Consider the following 18,432-nt stretch of genomic DNA (forward strand, 5'->3'; position numbering starts at 1 on the left):
AAACAACTCTAAGTAAAATTACCAATAAGTCAGAATGACATTTTTTTCCTCTGTACACAATCACAATGGACTTGAAATAAAACAGTCATGATGCCCTTGTTATATAAACCTTCAGTTGTAATATAAGAGGTTTAAAATATCACCTTAATTATAATACTAATATTACTTTAGTAAAATCACATTAATATCACCTTGGATTTATGTGGTGATGAAATTAAGTTATTTAATTTAATATATGATTAGTGAGAAAGGAGTGAGAATTTCTAAGTGTATACTTCTTCCTGCTGACTTTTGATACGTTTGATACTCTGTGTGCTTCTTACCCTGTGTGCTGCTATACAATGCTGCTGGAACCTCAAATTCCCTGAGGGAGTCTTCCAAAGTGATCAGTAAAGTTCTATCTAATCTGATCTACTCCTTTTTGAGCATTGTTTCTTGGATGACACAGCATGGAGGGTCTGGGACCGCTTCCCACATAGTCCTCTCTATGTGATGTTTGTGTGGGTTTCCTCCAGGTGCACTCGCTTCCTCCCAGCTCCCACTTCCAAAAATGAGGTGAATTGGAAACTCTAAATTGATGGTAGGTGTGAGAGAATGTGTTTCTCTCTCCTGGTCAGGATGCAACCCCCCCCATGAATGCTAGGATAGGCTCTACCTCCCCTGCCACCCTTAATTGGAATAAGTGAAAATAGAAAATGAATGAACATATGTTGTAGCAAAACAACTACATACAGCCAAGTGTTCACAGTGATGGATATAGAACAACAAACTGGAGGCACAAGTCAACCCATGCCAGATCAGTCAAAGAAATCAGGATAATTCCCAGTTCTAACCCAAATGGTGTTCCAAACCCTTCACAAAGTGCCCGCTCCCCATCCCACAAGGACTTTCAATTTCAGGTGTCATCTGTTCCCTCATTATTCCACAGCAAATCAAGGAGCTAAAACTATTGGAGTTACAGTAGTGTTCAGAATAATACAACCCCTGGCAAAAATTATGGAATCACTGGCCTCAGAGGATGTTCATTCAGTTGTTTAATTTTGTAGAAAAAAAGCAGATCACAGACATGACACAAAACTAAAGTCATTTCAAATGGCAACTTTCTGGCTTTAAGAAACACTATAAGAAATCAAGAAAAAAAGATTGTGACAGTCAGTAACGGTTACTTTTTTTAGACCAAGCAGAGGAAAAAAATATGGAATCACTCAATTCTGAGGAATAAATTATGGAATCACCCTGTAAATTTTCATCCCCCAAACTAACACCTGCATCAAATCAGATCTGCTCGTTGACATTGACCCTATGTGTCTTTTTGCAAGGAATGTTTTCACAGTTTTTGCTCTATGGCAAGATGCATTATCATCTTGAAAAATGATTTCATCATCCCCAAACATCCTTTCAACTGTCCAAAATATCAACGTAAACTTGTGCATTTATTGATGATGTAATGACAGCCATCTCCCCAGTGCCTTTACCTGACATGCAGCCCCATATCATCAATGACTGTGGAAATTTACGTTCTCTTCAGGCAGTCATCTTTATAAATCTCATTGGAACGGCACCAAACAAAAGTTCCAGCATCATCACCTTGCCCAATGCAGATTCGAGATTCATCACTGAATATGACTTTCATCCAGTCATCCACAGTCCACGATTGCTTTTCCTTAGCCCATTGTAACCTTGTTTTTTTTCTGTTTAGGTGTTAATGATGGCTTTTGTTTAGCTTTTCTGTATGTAAATCCCATTTCCTTTAGGCGGTTTCTTACAGTTCGGTCACAGACGTTGACTCCAGTTTCCTCCCATTCGTTCCTCATTTGTTTTGTTGTGCATTTTTCAATTTTTGAGACTTATTGCTTTAAGTTTTCTGTCTTGACGCTTTGATGTCTTCCTTGGTCTACCAGTATGTTTGCCTTTAACAACCTTCCCATGTTGTTTGTATTTGGTCCAGAGTTTAGACACAGCTGACTGTGAACAACCAACATCTTTTGCAACATTGCGTGATGATTTACCCTCTTTTAAGAGTTTGATAATCCTCTCCTTTGTTTCAATTGACATCTCTCGTGTTGGAGCCATGATTCATGTCAGTCCACTTGGTGCAACAGCTCTCCAAGGTGTGTTCACTCCTTTTAGATGCAGACTAACGAGCAGATCTGATATGATGCAGGTGTTAGTTTTGGGGATGAAAATTTACAGGGTGATTCCATAATTTTTTCCTCAGAATTGAGTGATTCCATATTTTTTTCCTCTGCTTGGTCTAAAAAAGTAACCGTTACTGACTGCCACAATATTTTTTTCTTGATTTTTTATAGTGTTTCTTAAAGCCAGAAAGTTGCCATTTGAAATGACTTTAGTTTTGTGTCATGTCTGTGATCTGCTTTTTTTCTACAAAATTAAACAACTGAATGAACATCCTCCGAGGCCGGTGATTCCATAATTTTTGCCAGGGGTTGTAGTAGTGCTACGTGACTAAAAAGATTAATCCACGTTTTGAGTATATTTCTTATTGTTACATGGGAAACAAGGTACCAGTAGATTCAGCAGATTCTCACAAATCCAACAAGACCAAGCATTCATGATATGCACACTCTTAAGGCTATGAAATTGGGCTATTAGTAAAAAAAAAGTAGAAAAAGGGGGTGTTCACAATAATAGTAGCATCTGCTGTTGACGCTACAAACTCAAAACTATTATGTTCAAACTGCTTTTTTTTAGCAATCCTGTGAATCACTAAACTAGTATTTAGTTGTATAACCACAGTTTTTCATGATTTCTTCACATCTGCGAGGCATTAATTTTGTTGGTTTGGAACCAAGATTTTGCTTGTTTACTAGTGTGCTTGGGGTCATTGTCTTGTTGAAACACCCATTTCAAAGGCATGTCCTCTTCAGCATAAGGCAACATGACCTCTTCAAGTATTTTGACATCAATCAATCAATCAATCAACTTTTTTCTTGTATAGCGCCAAATCACAACAAACAGTTGCCCCAAGGCGCTCCACATTGCAAGGCAAGGCCATACAATAATTATGAAACACAGTCTACGTCTAAAGCAACATAACCAAGGGATGGTCCAGGGTCACCCGATCCAGCCCTAACTATAAGCCTTAGCGAAAAGGAAAGTTTTAAGCCTAATCTTAAAAGTAGAGAGGGTATCTGTCTCCCTGATCTGAATTGGGAGCTGGTTCCACAGGAGAGGAGCCTGAAAGCTGAAGGCTCTGCCTCCCATTCTACTCTTACAAACCCTAGAAACTACAAGTAAGCCCGCAGTCTGAGAGCGAAGCGCTCTAATGGGGTAATATGGTACTACGAGGTCCCTAAGATAAGATGGGACCTGATTATTCAAAACCTTATAAGTAAGAAGAAGAATTTTAAATTCTATTCTAGCATTAACAGGAAGCCAATGAAGGGAGGCCAACACGGGTGAGATATGCTCTCTCCTGCTAGTCCCCGTCAGTACTCTAGCTGCAGCATTCTGAACCAACTGAAGGCTTTTTAGGGAACTTTTAGGACAACCTGATAATAATGAATTACAATAGTCCAGCCTAGAGGAAACAAATGCATGAATTAGTTTTTCAGCATCACTCTGAGACAAGACCTTTCTGATTTTAGAGATATTGCGTAAATGCAAAAAGGCAGTCCTACATATTTGTTTAATATGCGCTTTGAATGACATATCCTGATCAAAAATAACTCCAAGATTTCTCACAGTATTACTAGAGATCAGGGAAATGCCATCCAGAGTAACGATCTGGTTAGACACCATGCTTCTAAGATTTGTGGGGCCAAGTACAATAACTTCAGTTTTATCTGAGTTTAAAAGCAGGAAATTAGAGGACATATCCAAACTGATCCATGATACCTGGTATGCGAAATATAGGCCCAACACCATAGTAGGAGAAACATGCCCATATCATGATGCTTGCACCACCATGCTTCACTGTCTTCACTGTGAACTGTTGCTTGAATTCAGAGTTTGGGGGTTGTCTCACAAACTGTCTGCAGCCCTTGGACCCAAAAAGAACAATTTTACTCTCATCAGTCCACAAAATATTCCTCCATTTCTCTTTAGGCCAGTTGATGTGTTCTTTGGCAAATTGTAACCTCTTCTGCACATCTTTTATTTAACAGAGGGACTTTGTGAGGGATTCTTGCAAATAAATTAGCTTCACACAGGCGTCTTCTAACTATCACAGCATTTACAGGTAACTCCAGACTGTCTTTGATCATCCTGGAGCTGATCAATGGGTGAGCCTTTGCCATTCTGGTTATTCTTCTATCCATTTTGATGGTTGTTTTCTTCCACGCATCTGTTTTTTTGTCCATTTTAAAGCATTGGAGATCATTGTAGATGAACAGCCTATAATTTCTTGCACCTGCGTATGTTTTCCCCTCTCCAATCAACTTTTTAAAATCAAACTACGCTGTTCTTCTGAACAATGTTGAACGTCCCATTTTCCTCCGGTTTTTAAAGAGAAAAGCATGTTCAACAGGTGCTGGCTTCATCCTTAAATAGGGGACACCTGATTCACACCTGTTTGTTCCACAAAATTGACAAACTCACTGACTGAATGCCACAATACTATTATTGTGAACACCCCCTTTTCTACTTTTCTTTACTAATAGCCCAATTTCATAGCCTTAAGAATGTGCATATCATGAATGCTTGGTCTTGTTGGATTTGTGAGAATCTACTAAATCTACTGGTACCTTGTTTCCCATGTAACAATAAGAAATATACTCAAAACCTGGATTAATCTTTTTAGTCACATAGCACTACTATTATTCTGAACACTATGGTAAGTCAGAAGAGAAGTGTTGTGAAACCAACTGATCAAAATAAACTTGTGATATCTGGAGATTAGATGGAGCGAATAATCAAGAACTGTGAAATCAACAATGCCATGTTATTAGCAGTTACAGTATTAACAATACCTCTGAATGTTTATCATGTTGATGCCTTGTTATGGGTGTCGCACAAGGTGGAAATGTCAGAGCTCTGTCTTCTCACACATCGTCCAAAGCATACACTTCTGATGGCTGACATTGACAGCCTGGGTTTCAGTCTTGACCCACAACGATCGCAAACCCATACACTGTGATACCTTACTCAGCTTTACAAGTGCCACCATCTGGGTATTCATTTGATTGCCCAAAGATCACATTGTCCAGGAAGTCAAGGTCAGTTAACTTTTCTTTGCCAACAAAGAAGCCGCTGGTTCCAAACACCCTAGCCAACAATCAACAGGTTAAACACCTCGTCTCTTATATAAAATTAATACTGAATCAGTGTGTAACTTTGCAAAAACAATGTCGGACTCTGTAGTTTTCTCTGGGCCCCTCCCCAATCGGACCGGGAGTGACATGTTTAGCCGCATGTTCTCCTTGAATTGCTGACTGTCTGAGTGGTGTCCAAAAAATGAGGTGGGCTTCATAGATAATTGCCAAAGCTTCTGGGGAAAACCTGGTCTTGTTAGGAGAGACGGCATCCATCCCACTTTGGATGGAGCAGCTCTCATCTCTAGAAATCTGGCCAATTTTATTAACCCTCCAAATCGTGACTATCCAGGGTTGGGACCAGGAAGCAGAGTTGTAGTCTTACACAACTCTCTGCAGCTTCTACCATCCCCCCAATACCCCATCCCCGTAGAGACGGTGCCTGCTCCCAGACCACGAATAACCAGTAAAAATCTATTTAAGCATAAAAATTCAAAAAGAAAAATAATATAGCACCTTCAACTGCACCACAGACTAAAACAGTTAAATGTGGTTTATTAAACATTAGGTCGCTCTCTTCTAAGTCCCTGTTAGTAAATGATATAATAACTGATCAACATATTGATTTATTCTGCCTTACAGAAACCTGGTTACAGCAGAATGAATATGTTAGTTTAAATGAGTCAACACCCCCGAGTCACACTAACTGTCAGAATGCTCGAAGCACGGGCCGGGGCGGAGGATTAGCAGCAATCTTCCACTCCAGCTTATTAATTAATCAAAGACCCAGACAGAGCTTTAATTCATTTGAAAGCTTGACTCAGTCTTATCCATCCAAATTGGAAGTCTCAAAAACCAGTTTTATTTGTTATTATCTATCGTCCACCTGGTCGTTTTCTTCGTGATTCGAGTTTCTTTGTGATTTTTCAGACCTTTTGTCTGACTTAGTGCTTAGCTCAGATAAGATAATTATAGTGGGTGATTTTAACATCCACATAGATGCTGAGAATGACAGCCTCAACACTGCATTTAATCTATTATTAGACTCAGTTTGTTGGGAAAGTGTAGTGACACGGACCCACAACAGGGGGCGCAAATGAACGGTCAATAGATGAGCCAAAAAGTAACAATTTAATGTTGTGAATGTGCACAATGAACATACAGACAATCACAGAATATCATAACAGTCAATACACAGAGGTGACGTGTGGGCAGGCTCGAGGATAGAAGACGTCTGTCCTGAGAAGAGCCGGAACCACACGATTTCCGCCGCCCCAGAACCTGGTGAATACTGGAGCCGCCAAGTCCCGAATTCCCAGGTGATCACCGTCCCTGACTGTCGGATCTGGTACTGCTGGCGAAGAACAAAGACAGTCAAGTGTGGGTGTGTGTACACCCAGTAACAACAACGGTGGGAATGCCACCTCCACCTCTCATTCAATATGTTGCAGCGGTCTCAGCTGAAAAGGAGCGCCGTCTTGCACAGCCTCCTCACAAACGACCGGTTCTCCTGCAAATTCTCACAATAACAGAGTTACAAATCTCACAAAAAGGCTGAGAGTATTACCTCCTATGAAGTATGATATCTCGGCAACGAAGTGGAGATGACGTCTGGTCTTTATGGAGTGAGATGATGTTGAGTAGATGGGTGACAGCTGTCACGAGGTAATGAGCGACAGCTGTCACCCCCGGCTGTGTCCATGGTGGCAGCGCCCTCTCGTGCCTGAAGCCCGCACTTCAGGCAGGGCGACCTCTGGTGGTGGGCCAGCAGTACCTCCTCTTCTGGCGGCCCACACAACAGGACCCCCCCCTCAACGGGCGCCTCCTGGCGCCTGACCAGGTTTGTCGGGGTGTCGGCGGAGAAGTCGGCCAGGAGGGCCGGATCCAGGATGAAGCTCCTCATCACCCAGGAGCGTTCTTCGGGTCCATACCCCTCCCAGTCCACCAAGTACTGGAACCCCCGACCCATCTGACGGACGTCCAGGAGCTGGCGCACCGTCCAAGCCGGCTCCCCGTCGATGATCCGAGCAGGAGGCGGCGCCGGTCCGGGAGCACAGAGGGGTGAGGTGTGGTGAGGTTTGATGCGGGACACGTGGAAAACCGGATGGATCCGCAGTGAAGCCGGGAGTTGGAGCTTCACTGCGGCAGGACTGAGGACTTTGAGGATCCTGAAGGGGCCAATGTACCTGTCCTGAAGTTTTGGGGAGTCCACCTGGAGGGGGATGTCCTTCGTGGAAAGCCACACCTCCTGCCTGGGCTGGTAAGCAGGGGCCGGGGATCGCCGGCGGTCTGCATGGGTCTTCGCCCTCGTCCGGGCCTTCAACAAGGCAGAACGGGCGGAGCGCCACACCCGACGGCACTTCCGCAGGTGGGCCTGGACCGAGGGCACACCGACCTCTCCCTCCACCACGGGAAACAACGGGGGCTGATACCCCAAACACACCTCAAATGGGGAGAGGCCGGTGGCAGAAGACACCTGGCTGTTATGCGCATACTCGATCCAGGCCAGATGGTTACTCCAGGCCGTCGGGTGCACGGATGTGACGCAGCGGAGGGTCTGTTCCAAGTCCTGGTTGGCCCGCTCTGCCTGTCCGTTCGTCTGTGGATGGTACCCGGACGAGAGGCTCACGGTGGCCCCCAGTTCCCTGCAGAAGCTCCTCCAGACGTGTGAGGAGAACTGGGGACCACGATCAGAGACGATGTCGGAGGGTATCCCATGCAGACGGACGACGTGGTGGACCAGGAGGTCTGCTGTCTCCTGGGCTGTTGGGAGCTTCGGGAGGGCCACGAAGTGGGCCGCCTTGGAGAATCGGTCCACTATCGTGAAGATGGTGGTGTTGCCCTGGGACGGCGGGAGGCCCGTGACGAAATCCAGGCCGATGTGGGACCAGGGGCGATGAGGCACCGGCAGCGGCTGGAGGAGTCCTTGGGCCTTCTTATGTACTGCCTTGCCCCTGGCACAGGTGGTGCAGGCCTGGATATATTCCCGGACGTCGGACTCCATAGACGCCCACCAGAAGCGCTGCCGGACAACTGCCACGGTCCTTCGCACCCCTGGATGACAGGAGAGCTTGGAACCGTGACAGAAGTCCAAGACTGCAGCTCTGGCCTCTGGTGGGATGTACTGACGGTTCTTCGGACCGGTTCCAGGGTCCGGGCTCCGTGCCAGGGCCTCCCGGACGGTCTTCTCCACGTCCCAGGTGAGGGTGGCCACAATAGTGGACTCCGGAATGATGGGCTCCGGTGGATCCGACAGCTCTGTTTTGACTTCGTCTTCGTGTACCCGGGACAAGGCATCCGATCTCTGGTTCTTGGTCCCGGGGCGATAGGTGATCCGGAAGTCGAAACGCCCGAAGAACAGTGACCAGCGGGCTTGCCTGGGGTTCAGCCGCTTGGCGGTCCTGATATACTCCAGGTTCCGATGGTCAGTGAAAACCGTGAATGGCACAGACGCTCCCTCCAACAGGTGTCTCCACTCCTCAAGAGCCTCTTTCACCGCAAGGAGTTCTCGATTGCCGACGTCATAGTTCCGTTCAGCCGGGGTCAACCTGCGGGAAAAGTAGGCACACGGGTGAAGAACCGTATCGGTCTCTCCGCTCTGGGACAGCACGGCTCCTATCCCTGAGTCAGAGGCGTCCACTTCAACCATGAACTGGCGGCTAGGGTCGGGCTGCACCAAAACTGGCGCAGTAGAGAACCGTCGTTTCAACTCCTTGAACGCGGCTTCGCACCGATCCGACCAGGTGAAGGGGACTTTTGGAGAGGTCAGGGCTGTCAGGGGGCTAACTACCTGACTGTAGCCCTTAATGAACCTCCTATAGAAATTAGCAAAGCCGAGGAACTGTTGCAGCTTCCTACGGCTTGTTGGTTGGGGCCAATCTCTCACCGCCGCAACCTTGGCCGGATCAGGGGCGACGGAGTTGGAGGAGATTATAAACCCCAGGAAGGACAAAGACGCGCGGTGAAACTCGCACTTCTCGCCCTTCACAAACAGTCGGTTCTCTAACAACCGCTGAAGGACCTGACGTACATGCTGGACATGGGTCTCAGGATCCGGAGAAAAGATGAGAATATCGTCCAGATATACGAAGACGAATCGGTGCAGGAAGTCCCGCAAGACATCGTTAACCAAGGCTTGGAACGTCGCGGGGGGCGTTGGTGAGGCCGAACGGCATGACCAGGTACTCAAAGTGACCTAACGGGGTGTTAAATGCCATCTTCCATTCGTCTCCCTTCCGGATCCGAACCAGGTGATACGCATTCCTAAGATCCAGCTTAGTAAAGATTTTGGCTCCATGCAGGGGGGTGAACACGGAATCTAACAATGGCAACGGGTATCGGTTGCGAACCGTAATCTCATTCAGCCCCCTGGAATCAATACATGGACGAAGTCCGCCATCTTTCTTGCCCACAAAAAAGAAACCTGCCCCCATCGGGGAGGTGGAGTTCCGGATCAGCCCGGCAGCTAATGAGTCCCGGATGTAGGTCTCCATTGATTCGCGCTCAGGTCGTGAGAGGTTGTACAGCCTGCTGGACGGGAACTCAGCGCCTGGAACCAAATCAATGGCACAATCGTACGGATGGTGCGGGGGAAGGGTGAGTGCCAGATCCTTGCTGAAGACGTCAGCAAGATCGTGGTACTCAACCAGCACTGCCGTCAGATTGGGAGGGACTTTGACCTCCTCCTTAGCCTGTGAACCGGGAGGAACCGAGGATCCTAAACACCCCCGATGGCAGGTTTCGCTCCACTGAACCACCACCCCAGACGGCCAATCAATCCGGGGATTGTGCTTCAACATCCATGGGATGCCCAAAATCACGCGGGAGGTAGAAGGAGTCACAAAAAACTCAATCTCCTCCCGATGGTTTCCAGACACTACCAGAGTTACTGGTTGTGTCTTGTGTGTGAGTAAAGGGAGGAGGGTGCCATCTAGTGCCCGCACCTGCAATGGCGAAGGAAGCGCCACCAGAGGGAGCCCTACCTCCCTTGCCCATCTGCTGCCTAGCAGATTCCCTTCTGACCCCGTGTCCACCAGTGCTCGGGCTTGAAGGGTTAAATCCCCGCTCAGGATTGTGACTGGGAGTCGTGTGGCAATTTGTGTGTGTCTCACTTGAATGGTTTGACCTCTCCTTAGCCCAGTCTCTAAGGGCGGTTGCTGTCGTTTTGGCCGTTTGGGGCAGTTTCTCTGTGTGTGCTCAGTTGAGCTGCAGAGAAAACACTCTCCACGGATCAGCCTCCCCATTTTGGCCCTGTGCGTCTCCCTAACAACGTCAGCAGGGGGAGCTGTTGCCCCACAAAGCGCTGCGGCTGTGGAGCGTGGGGAGGGCGGCGCCTTATCGAACCCGGAAGGGAGAGGGGCGGCGCGTATCCGGTCACGTCCTTCGCCTCGCTCCCGACGGCGTTCCTCCAACCGATTGTCTAACCGTATAACGAGATCGATAAGCCCATCTAAATCCCACGGTTCCTCCTTAGCTACCAGCTGCTCCTTCAGAACCAACGACAGTCCGTTTATGAAGGCGGCGCGGAGCGCAACGTTCTTCCAGCTGGACTTCGCAGCCGCGATGCGGAAGTTGACTGCATAAGCGGCTGCGCTCTCGCGTCCCTGTCTCATTGACAGCAGCACAGTTGAAGCGGTCTCTCCTCTGTTAGGGTGATCAAACACTGTTCTGAACTCCCCCACAAACCCAGTGTATGCTGATAACAACCGTGAGTTCTGTTCCCAGAGCGCCGTAGCCCAGGCGCGTGCTTTACCCCGAAGCAGAGCAATCACATAAGCTATTTTACTAGCATCTGACGCGTACATGACGGGACGTTGTGCGAAAACGAGCGAACACTGCATAAGAAAGTCCGCGCACGTCTCCACACAACCTCTGTACGGCTCAGGAGAGCTTATGTATGCTTCAGGGGATGGTGGGAGGGGTTGTTGAACCACCACTGGAACATTTATATCCTGCACAGGGTCAGCAGGAGGACGAGCTGCAGCAGCGCCCTGAGCGCTCGCCGCCATCTGTGCGGAGAGAGCCTCCACCCTGTGGTTCAGGAGGATGTTTTGCTCAGTCATTTGATCCAACCGAGCCGTAAAGGCGGTGAGAATGTGCTGCAGCTCACCAATCACGTCTCCTGCAGACGCCTGCGCTCCCTGCTCTCCCATTGGTTGTTCAACAGCCGGGTGACGCCCCTCGGAGTCCATGACGCTGGCCGAGATATCCTGTTGGGAAAGTGTAGTGACACGGACCCACAACAGGGGGCGCAAATGAACGGTCAATAGATGAGCCAAAAAGTAACAATTTAATGTTGTGAATGTGCACAACGAACATACAATCACAGAATATCATAACAGTCAATACACAGAGGTGACGTGTGGGCAGGCTCGAGGATAGAAGACGTCTGTCCTGAGAAGAGCCGGAACCACACGATTTCCGCCGCCCCAGAACCTGGTGAATACTGGAGCCGCCAAGTCCCGAATTCCCAGGTGATCACCGTCCCCGACTGTCGGATCTGGTACTGCTGGCGAAGAACAAAGACAGTCAAGTGTGGGTGTGTGTACACCCAGTAACAACAACGGTGGGAATGCCACCTCCACCTCTCATTCAATATGTTGCAGCGGTCTCAGCTGAAAAGGAGCGCCGTCTTGCACAGCCTCCTCACAAACGACCGGTTCTCCTGCAAATTCTCACAATAACAGAGTTACAAATCTCACAAAAAGGCTGAGAGTATTACCTCCTATGAAGTATGATATCTCGGCAACGAGGTGGAGATGACGTCTGGTCTTTATGGAGTGAGATGATGTTGAGTAGATGGGTGACGGCTGTGACCATGGCGGCAGCGCCCTCTCGTGCCTGAAGCCCGCACTTCAGGCAGGGCGCCCTCTGGTGGTGGGCCAGCAGTACCTCCTCTTCTGGCGGCCCACACAACACAGTTGGCTTCACTCAAAATGTAAATGAGCCCACCCACCACTTTAACCACACTTTAGATCTTGTTCTGACATATGGCATAGAAACTGAAGACTTAACAGTATTCCCTGAAAACCCCCTTTTTTGTCTGATCATTTCTTAATAACATTTACTTTAATGGACTACCCAGCAGTGGGGAATACGTTTCATTACAGTAGAAGTCTTTCTGAACGCGCTGTAACTAGGTTTAAGGATGTGATTCCTTCTTTATGTTCTTCAATGCCATATACCAACACAGTGCAGAGTAGCTACCTAAACTCTGTGAGTGAGATAGATTATCTTGTCAATAGCTTTACATCCTCATTGAGCACAACTTTGGATGCTGTAGCTCCTCTGAAAAACAGAGCCTTAAATCAGAAGTGCCTGACTCCGTGGTATAACCCACAAACTCGCAGCTTAAAGCAGATAACCCGTAAGCTGGAGAGGAAATGGCGTCTCACTAATTTAGAAGATCTTCATTTAGCCTGGAAAAAGAGTCTGTTGCTCTATAAAAAAGCCCTCCGTAAAGCTAGGACAGCTTACTATTCATCACTAATTGAAGAAAATAAGAACAACCCCAGGTTTCTTTTCAGCACTGTAGCCAGGCTGACAAAGAGTCAGAGCTCTATTGAGCCGAGTATTCCTTTAACTAGTAATGACTTCATGACTTTCTTTGCAAATAAAATTTTAACTATTAGAGAAAAAAATTATTCATAACCATCCCAAAGACATACGTTTATGTTCGACTGCTTTCAGTAATGCTGATATTTGGTTAGACTCTTTCTCTCCGATTGTTCTGAGTTATTTTCATTAGTCACTTCCTCCAAACCATCAACATGTCTATTACACCCCATTCCTACCAGGCTGCTCAAGGAAGCCCTACCATTAATTAATGCTTCGATCTTAAATATGATCAATCTGTCTTTATTAGTTGGCTATGTACCACAGGCTTTTAAGGTGGCAGTAATTAAACCATTACTTAAAAAGCCATCACCTGACCCAGCTATCTTAGCTAATTATAGGCCAATCTCCAACCTTCCTTTTCTCTCAAAAATTCTTGAAAGGGTAGTTGTAAAACAGCTAACTGATCATCTGCAGAGGAATGGTCTATTTGAAGAGTTTCAGTCTGGTCTCAGAATTCATCATAGTACAGAAACAGCATTAGTGAAGGTTACAAATGATCTTCTTATGGCCTCAGACAGTGGACTTATCTCTGTGCTCATCCTGTTAGACCTCAGTGCAGCTTTTGATACTGTTGACCATAAAATTTTATTACAGAGATTAGAGCATGCCATAGGTATTAAAGGCACTGCGCTGCAGTGGTTTGAATCATATTTATCTAATAGATTACAATTTGTTCATGTAAATGGGGAGTCTTCTTCACGGACTAAGGTTAATTATGGAGTTCCACAAGGTTCTGTGCTAGGACCGATTTTAGTCACTTTATACATGCTTCCCTTAGGCAGTATTATTAGAAAGCATTGCTTAAATTTTCATTGTTACGCAGATGATACCCAGCTTTATCTATCCATGAAGCCAGAGGACACACACCAATTAGTTAAACTGCAGGAATGTCTTTCAGATATAAAGACATGGATGACCTCTAATTTCCTGCTTTTAAATTCAGGTAAAACTTAAGTTATTGTACTTGGCCCCACAAATCTTAGAAACATGGTGTCTAACCAGATCCTTACTCTGGATGGCATTACCCTGACCTCCAGTAATACTGTGAGAAATCTTGGAGTCATTTTTGATCAGGATATGTCCTTCAATGCGCATATTAGGCAAATATGTAGGACTGCTTTTTTGCATTTGCGCAATATATCTAAAATTAGAAAGGTCTTGTCTCAGAGTGATGCTGAAAAGCTAATTCATGCATTTATTTCTTCTAGGCTGGACTATTGTAATTCATTATTATCAGGTTGTCCTAAAGTTCCCTGAAAAGCCTTCAGTTAATTCAAAATGCTGCATCTAGAGTACTGACAGGGACTAGAAGGAGAGAGCATATTTCACCCATATTGGCTTCTCTTCATTGGCTCCCTGTTAATTCCAGAACAGAATTTAAAATTCTTATTCTTACTTATAAGGTTTTGAATAATCAGGTCCCATCTTATCTTAGGGACCTCATAGTACCATATCACCCCAATAGAGCGCTTCGCTCTCAGACTGCAGGCTTACTTGTAGTTCCTAGGGTTTGTAAGAGTAGAATGGGAGGAAGAGCCTTCAGCTTTCAGGCTCCTCTCCTGTGGAACCAGCTCCCAATTCAGATTAGGGAGACAGACACCCTCTCTACTTTTAAGATTAAGCTTAAAACTTTCCTTTTTGCTAAAGCTTATAATTAGGGCTGGATCAGGTGACCCTGAACCATCCCTTAGTTATGCTACTATAGACTTAGACTGCTGGGGGGTTTCCCATGATGCACTGAGTGTTTCTTTTTATTCACCTCTTTTTGCTCTGTATGCACCACTCTGCATTTAATCATTAGTGATTGATCTCTGCTCTCTTCCACAGCATGTCTTTTTCCTCATTCTTTCCCCTCAGCCCCAACCAGTCCCAGCAGAAGACTGCATTCCCAGTTTGGGAAGGGTGTGTTGTTCAGCAACCTAAGGCACATTTCCTTCACACAAACATGGGGAAAAGACCTGCCCCAGTAAATGTGCACTAGCTGTGGCTTGAATGCCAATGAAATTCCGCAAGAACACTTTTTTCAGCATTGTAAATTGGCTTCTGTACCTTAAACACATATAGGCTCCTTTGACTGTGAGTCAGTTCCTAAACAAGCCTCTCTTTACATTTTTTTCCACTGCTTATGGCAGTCATTTTGAACTAGAAGCTATTAAAGCCCATCATCATAGAACTCCTGATAAAATGCTGATTCCAGACTGAAATGCACTATTACAAATCAGGAAAAATAGCCTTGCTGTTGAAAGCAGTAACCCTCAGGTCTTAGTTGAAAGTATGAGATGGACGATTTGGAGCAAAAGCATTGTGTGTTGGAATGGCGCCAATGAGGACAGCTCATGGTTTACAACAGAAGAGGCCTTCACTGCACCAATCTACATTTGTGGCACACATGGTAGCAGAAACATGGGCTTGGCGAGCTTTTGGCCATCGGACTGGGGCTATGCACTTTTCAAGGAGACCATGTTGCGATACAGACTCCAAGAAATCATGTGGTTTCTACATTTGGACAAGTAGACCAGACACACACGCCTGCAAGACAAGTGTGCCCTGGCCGTTGAGATTTGGGACAGATTCATCCAGAACAGCATGGCTTTTTACAAGCCCAGCGTTGATGTAACCCTTAATGAACAGCTCTAACCAACAAAAGCAAGATGAAGCTTCATCCACCATATAGCAAACAAACCGGATAAATTCGGTATGAGGGCGATTCTTAGACTACGGGCACTTATGTCCTTTGATCATATTGTATGAAAAACAGAAAAAAGGGGAAATTTCACACTTTGATAGTTATCTTTACAATGAAAGTGTGTTAAAAAAAATTGGTTCTAGTAGTCTATGATGACTTTTTCACCTTTTTTCAGCATCATTATATGCAAATATTGCCATTTTGTGCTTGTCCCACACCCAGACTTTTGATCTTCAATGATAAAAATGAATAGTAAAGAAACATTTTTTCTAATGTTTTAAAATATCTCTGAATAAAGTATCAGTAAAATAATCAAAACATAACTGGGGTATTCAATGTCATACAACTGTTGTGATTTTTTTTTTTTAAACAAAATGTAGTTGTCCCACACTATTGCTGTAATTTCCACAACACTAATGTCCCTTTAAACAGTTCGTATGAAAGATTGTTTGGGTAGTTTCTATGGAGATAAACAGTGACATCAGAGCACATGTATATAGCGCCAAATCACAACAAACAGTTGCCCCAAGTCGCTTTATATTGTAAGGCAATGGTGTGGTGGAAATTACATTTACAAGGCCAATAGTGCCCGTAGTTAAAGAATCACTCATGAAGTTCTGATTCAGTATGAAGTTTTCTAATTTTATCATAATATCTGAAAAACATCTCATTTGGTTTTGTTCCATTGAAAATTTTATTGCATTTTCACATTTTTTGTGATGGTCAGACTGTTCTGTTTAACAGAACATGTTTCATAGGTGTCCATAAAAAGCTTTTCTGACTGCACTAAAATGTATAGTTGTGATATTTATATTATAATTATATTCCAAAACCCCAGAAACAATTGTTTTACTTTATTAAGGAAAAAAAATTGACATAATTCAAATTTGGATCTGTAACTACAGTAGCAGTTTCTGTGGTTGTGGATTAACTAATACATTTTCATATTCGTTAGATGTTTAATATTACCTATTCTTTACATTACAGACAGATTTATTATTAAATTTTGTACTGCTAATTGAAAGTATATACGCAAATACACTCAACAAAAATATAAATGCAACACTTTTGGTTTTGCTCCCATTTTGTATGAGATGAACTCAAAGATCTAAAACTTTTTCCACATACACAATATCACCATTTCCCTCAAATATTGTTCACAAACCAGTCTAAATCTGTGATAGTGAGCACTTCTCCTTTGCTGAGATAATCCATCCCACCTCACAGGTGTGCCATACCAAGATGCTGATTAGACACCATGATTAGTGCACAGGTGTGCCTTAGACTGTCCACAATAAAAGGCCACTCTGAAAGGTGCAGTTTTATCACACAGCACAATGCCACAGATGTCGCAAGATTTGAGGGAGCGTGCAGTTGGCATGCTGACAGCAGGAATGTCAACCAGAGCTGTTGCTCGTGTATTGAATGTTCATTTCTCTACCATAAGCCGTCTCCAAAGGCGTTTCAGAGAATTTGGCAGTACACCCAACCAGCCTCACAACCGCAGACCACATGTAACCACACCAGCCCAGGACCTCCACATCCAGCATGTTCACCTCCAAGATCGTCTGAGACCAGCCACTCGGACAGCTGCTGAAACAATTGGTTTGCATAACCAAAGAATTTCTGCACAAACTGTCAGAAACCGTCTCAGGGAAGCTCATCTGCATGCTCGTTGTCCTCATCGGGATCTCGACCTGACTCCAGTTCGTCGTCGTAACCGACTTGAGTGGGCAAATGCTCACATTCGCTGGCGTTTGGCACGTTGGAGAGGTGTTCTCTTCACGGATGAATCCCAGTTCACACTGTCCAGGGCAGATGGCAGACAGCATGTGTGGCGTCGTGTGGGTGAGCGGTTTTCTGATGTCAATGTTGTGGATCGAGTGGCCCATGGTGGCGGTGGGGTTATGGTATGGACAGGCGTCTGTTATGGATGAAGAACACAGGTGCATTTTATTGATGGCATTTTGAATGCAGAGATACCGTGACGAGATCCTGAGGCCCATTGTTGTGCCATACATCCAAGAACATCACCTCATGTGGCAGCAGGATAATGCACGGCCCCATGTTGCAAGGATCTGTACACAATTCTTGGAAGCTGAAAATGTCCCAGTTCTTGCATGGCCGGCATACTCACCTGACATGTCACCCATTGAGCATGTTTGGGATGCTCTGGACCGGCGTATACGACAGCGTGTACCAGTTCCTGCCAATATCCAGCAACTTCGCACAGCCATTGAAGAGGAGTGGACCAACATTCCTCAGGCCACAATTGACAACCTGATCAACTCTATGCGAAGGAGATGTGTTGCACTGCATGAGGCAAATGGTGGTCACACCAGATACTGACTGGTATCCCCCCCCAATAAAACAAAACTGCACCTTTCAGAGTGGCCTTTTATTGTGGACAGTCTAAGGCACACCTGTGCACTAATCATGGTGTCTAATCAGCATCTTGATATGGCACACCTGTGAGGTGGGATGGATTATCTCAGCAAAGGAGAAGTGCTCACTATCACAGATTTAGACTGGTTTGTGAACAATATTTGAGGGAAATGGTGATATTGTGTATGTAGAAAAAGTTTTAGATCTTTGAGTTCATCTCATACAAAATGGGAGCAAAACCAAGTGTTGCATTTATATTTTTGTTGAGTGTATATGAGCCATCAAAATAACAGCTATGGCTATTCTAGCAGTTACCACAATCCTGTAGGCTGAGAGTTAAATACACAAAAGTGTTTCGACACGCGATGGTTTTATGAGATATTGCTGCTCCAAACCAGCCTGGTATGTTGTAGCACTTTTGAAAAAACATGAGCAATACTCAGACAATTTTTGCACTGAAGATGAGCCCAAAAATGTCTTGAGATGTTACAATACCATAGATGCTGAGACGTGATTTTTGATGTACGATCT

Source organism: Thalassophryne amazonica, chromosome 16 (genome assembly GCF_902500255.1).
Source record: "Thalassophryne amazonica chromosome 16, fThaAma1.1, whole genome shotgun sequence".
NCBI lineage: Eukaryota > Metazoa > Chordata > Actinopteri > Batrachoidiformes > Batrachoididae > Thalassophryne > Thalassophryne amazonica.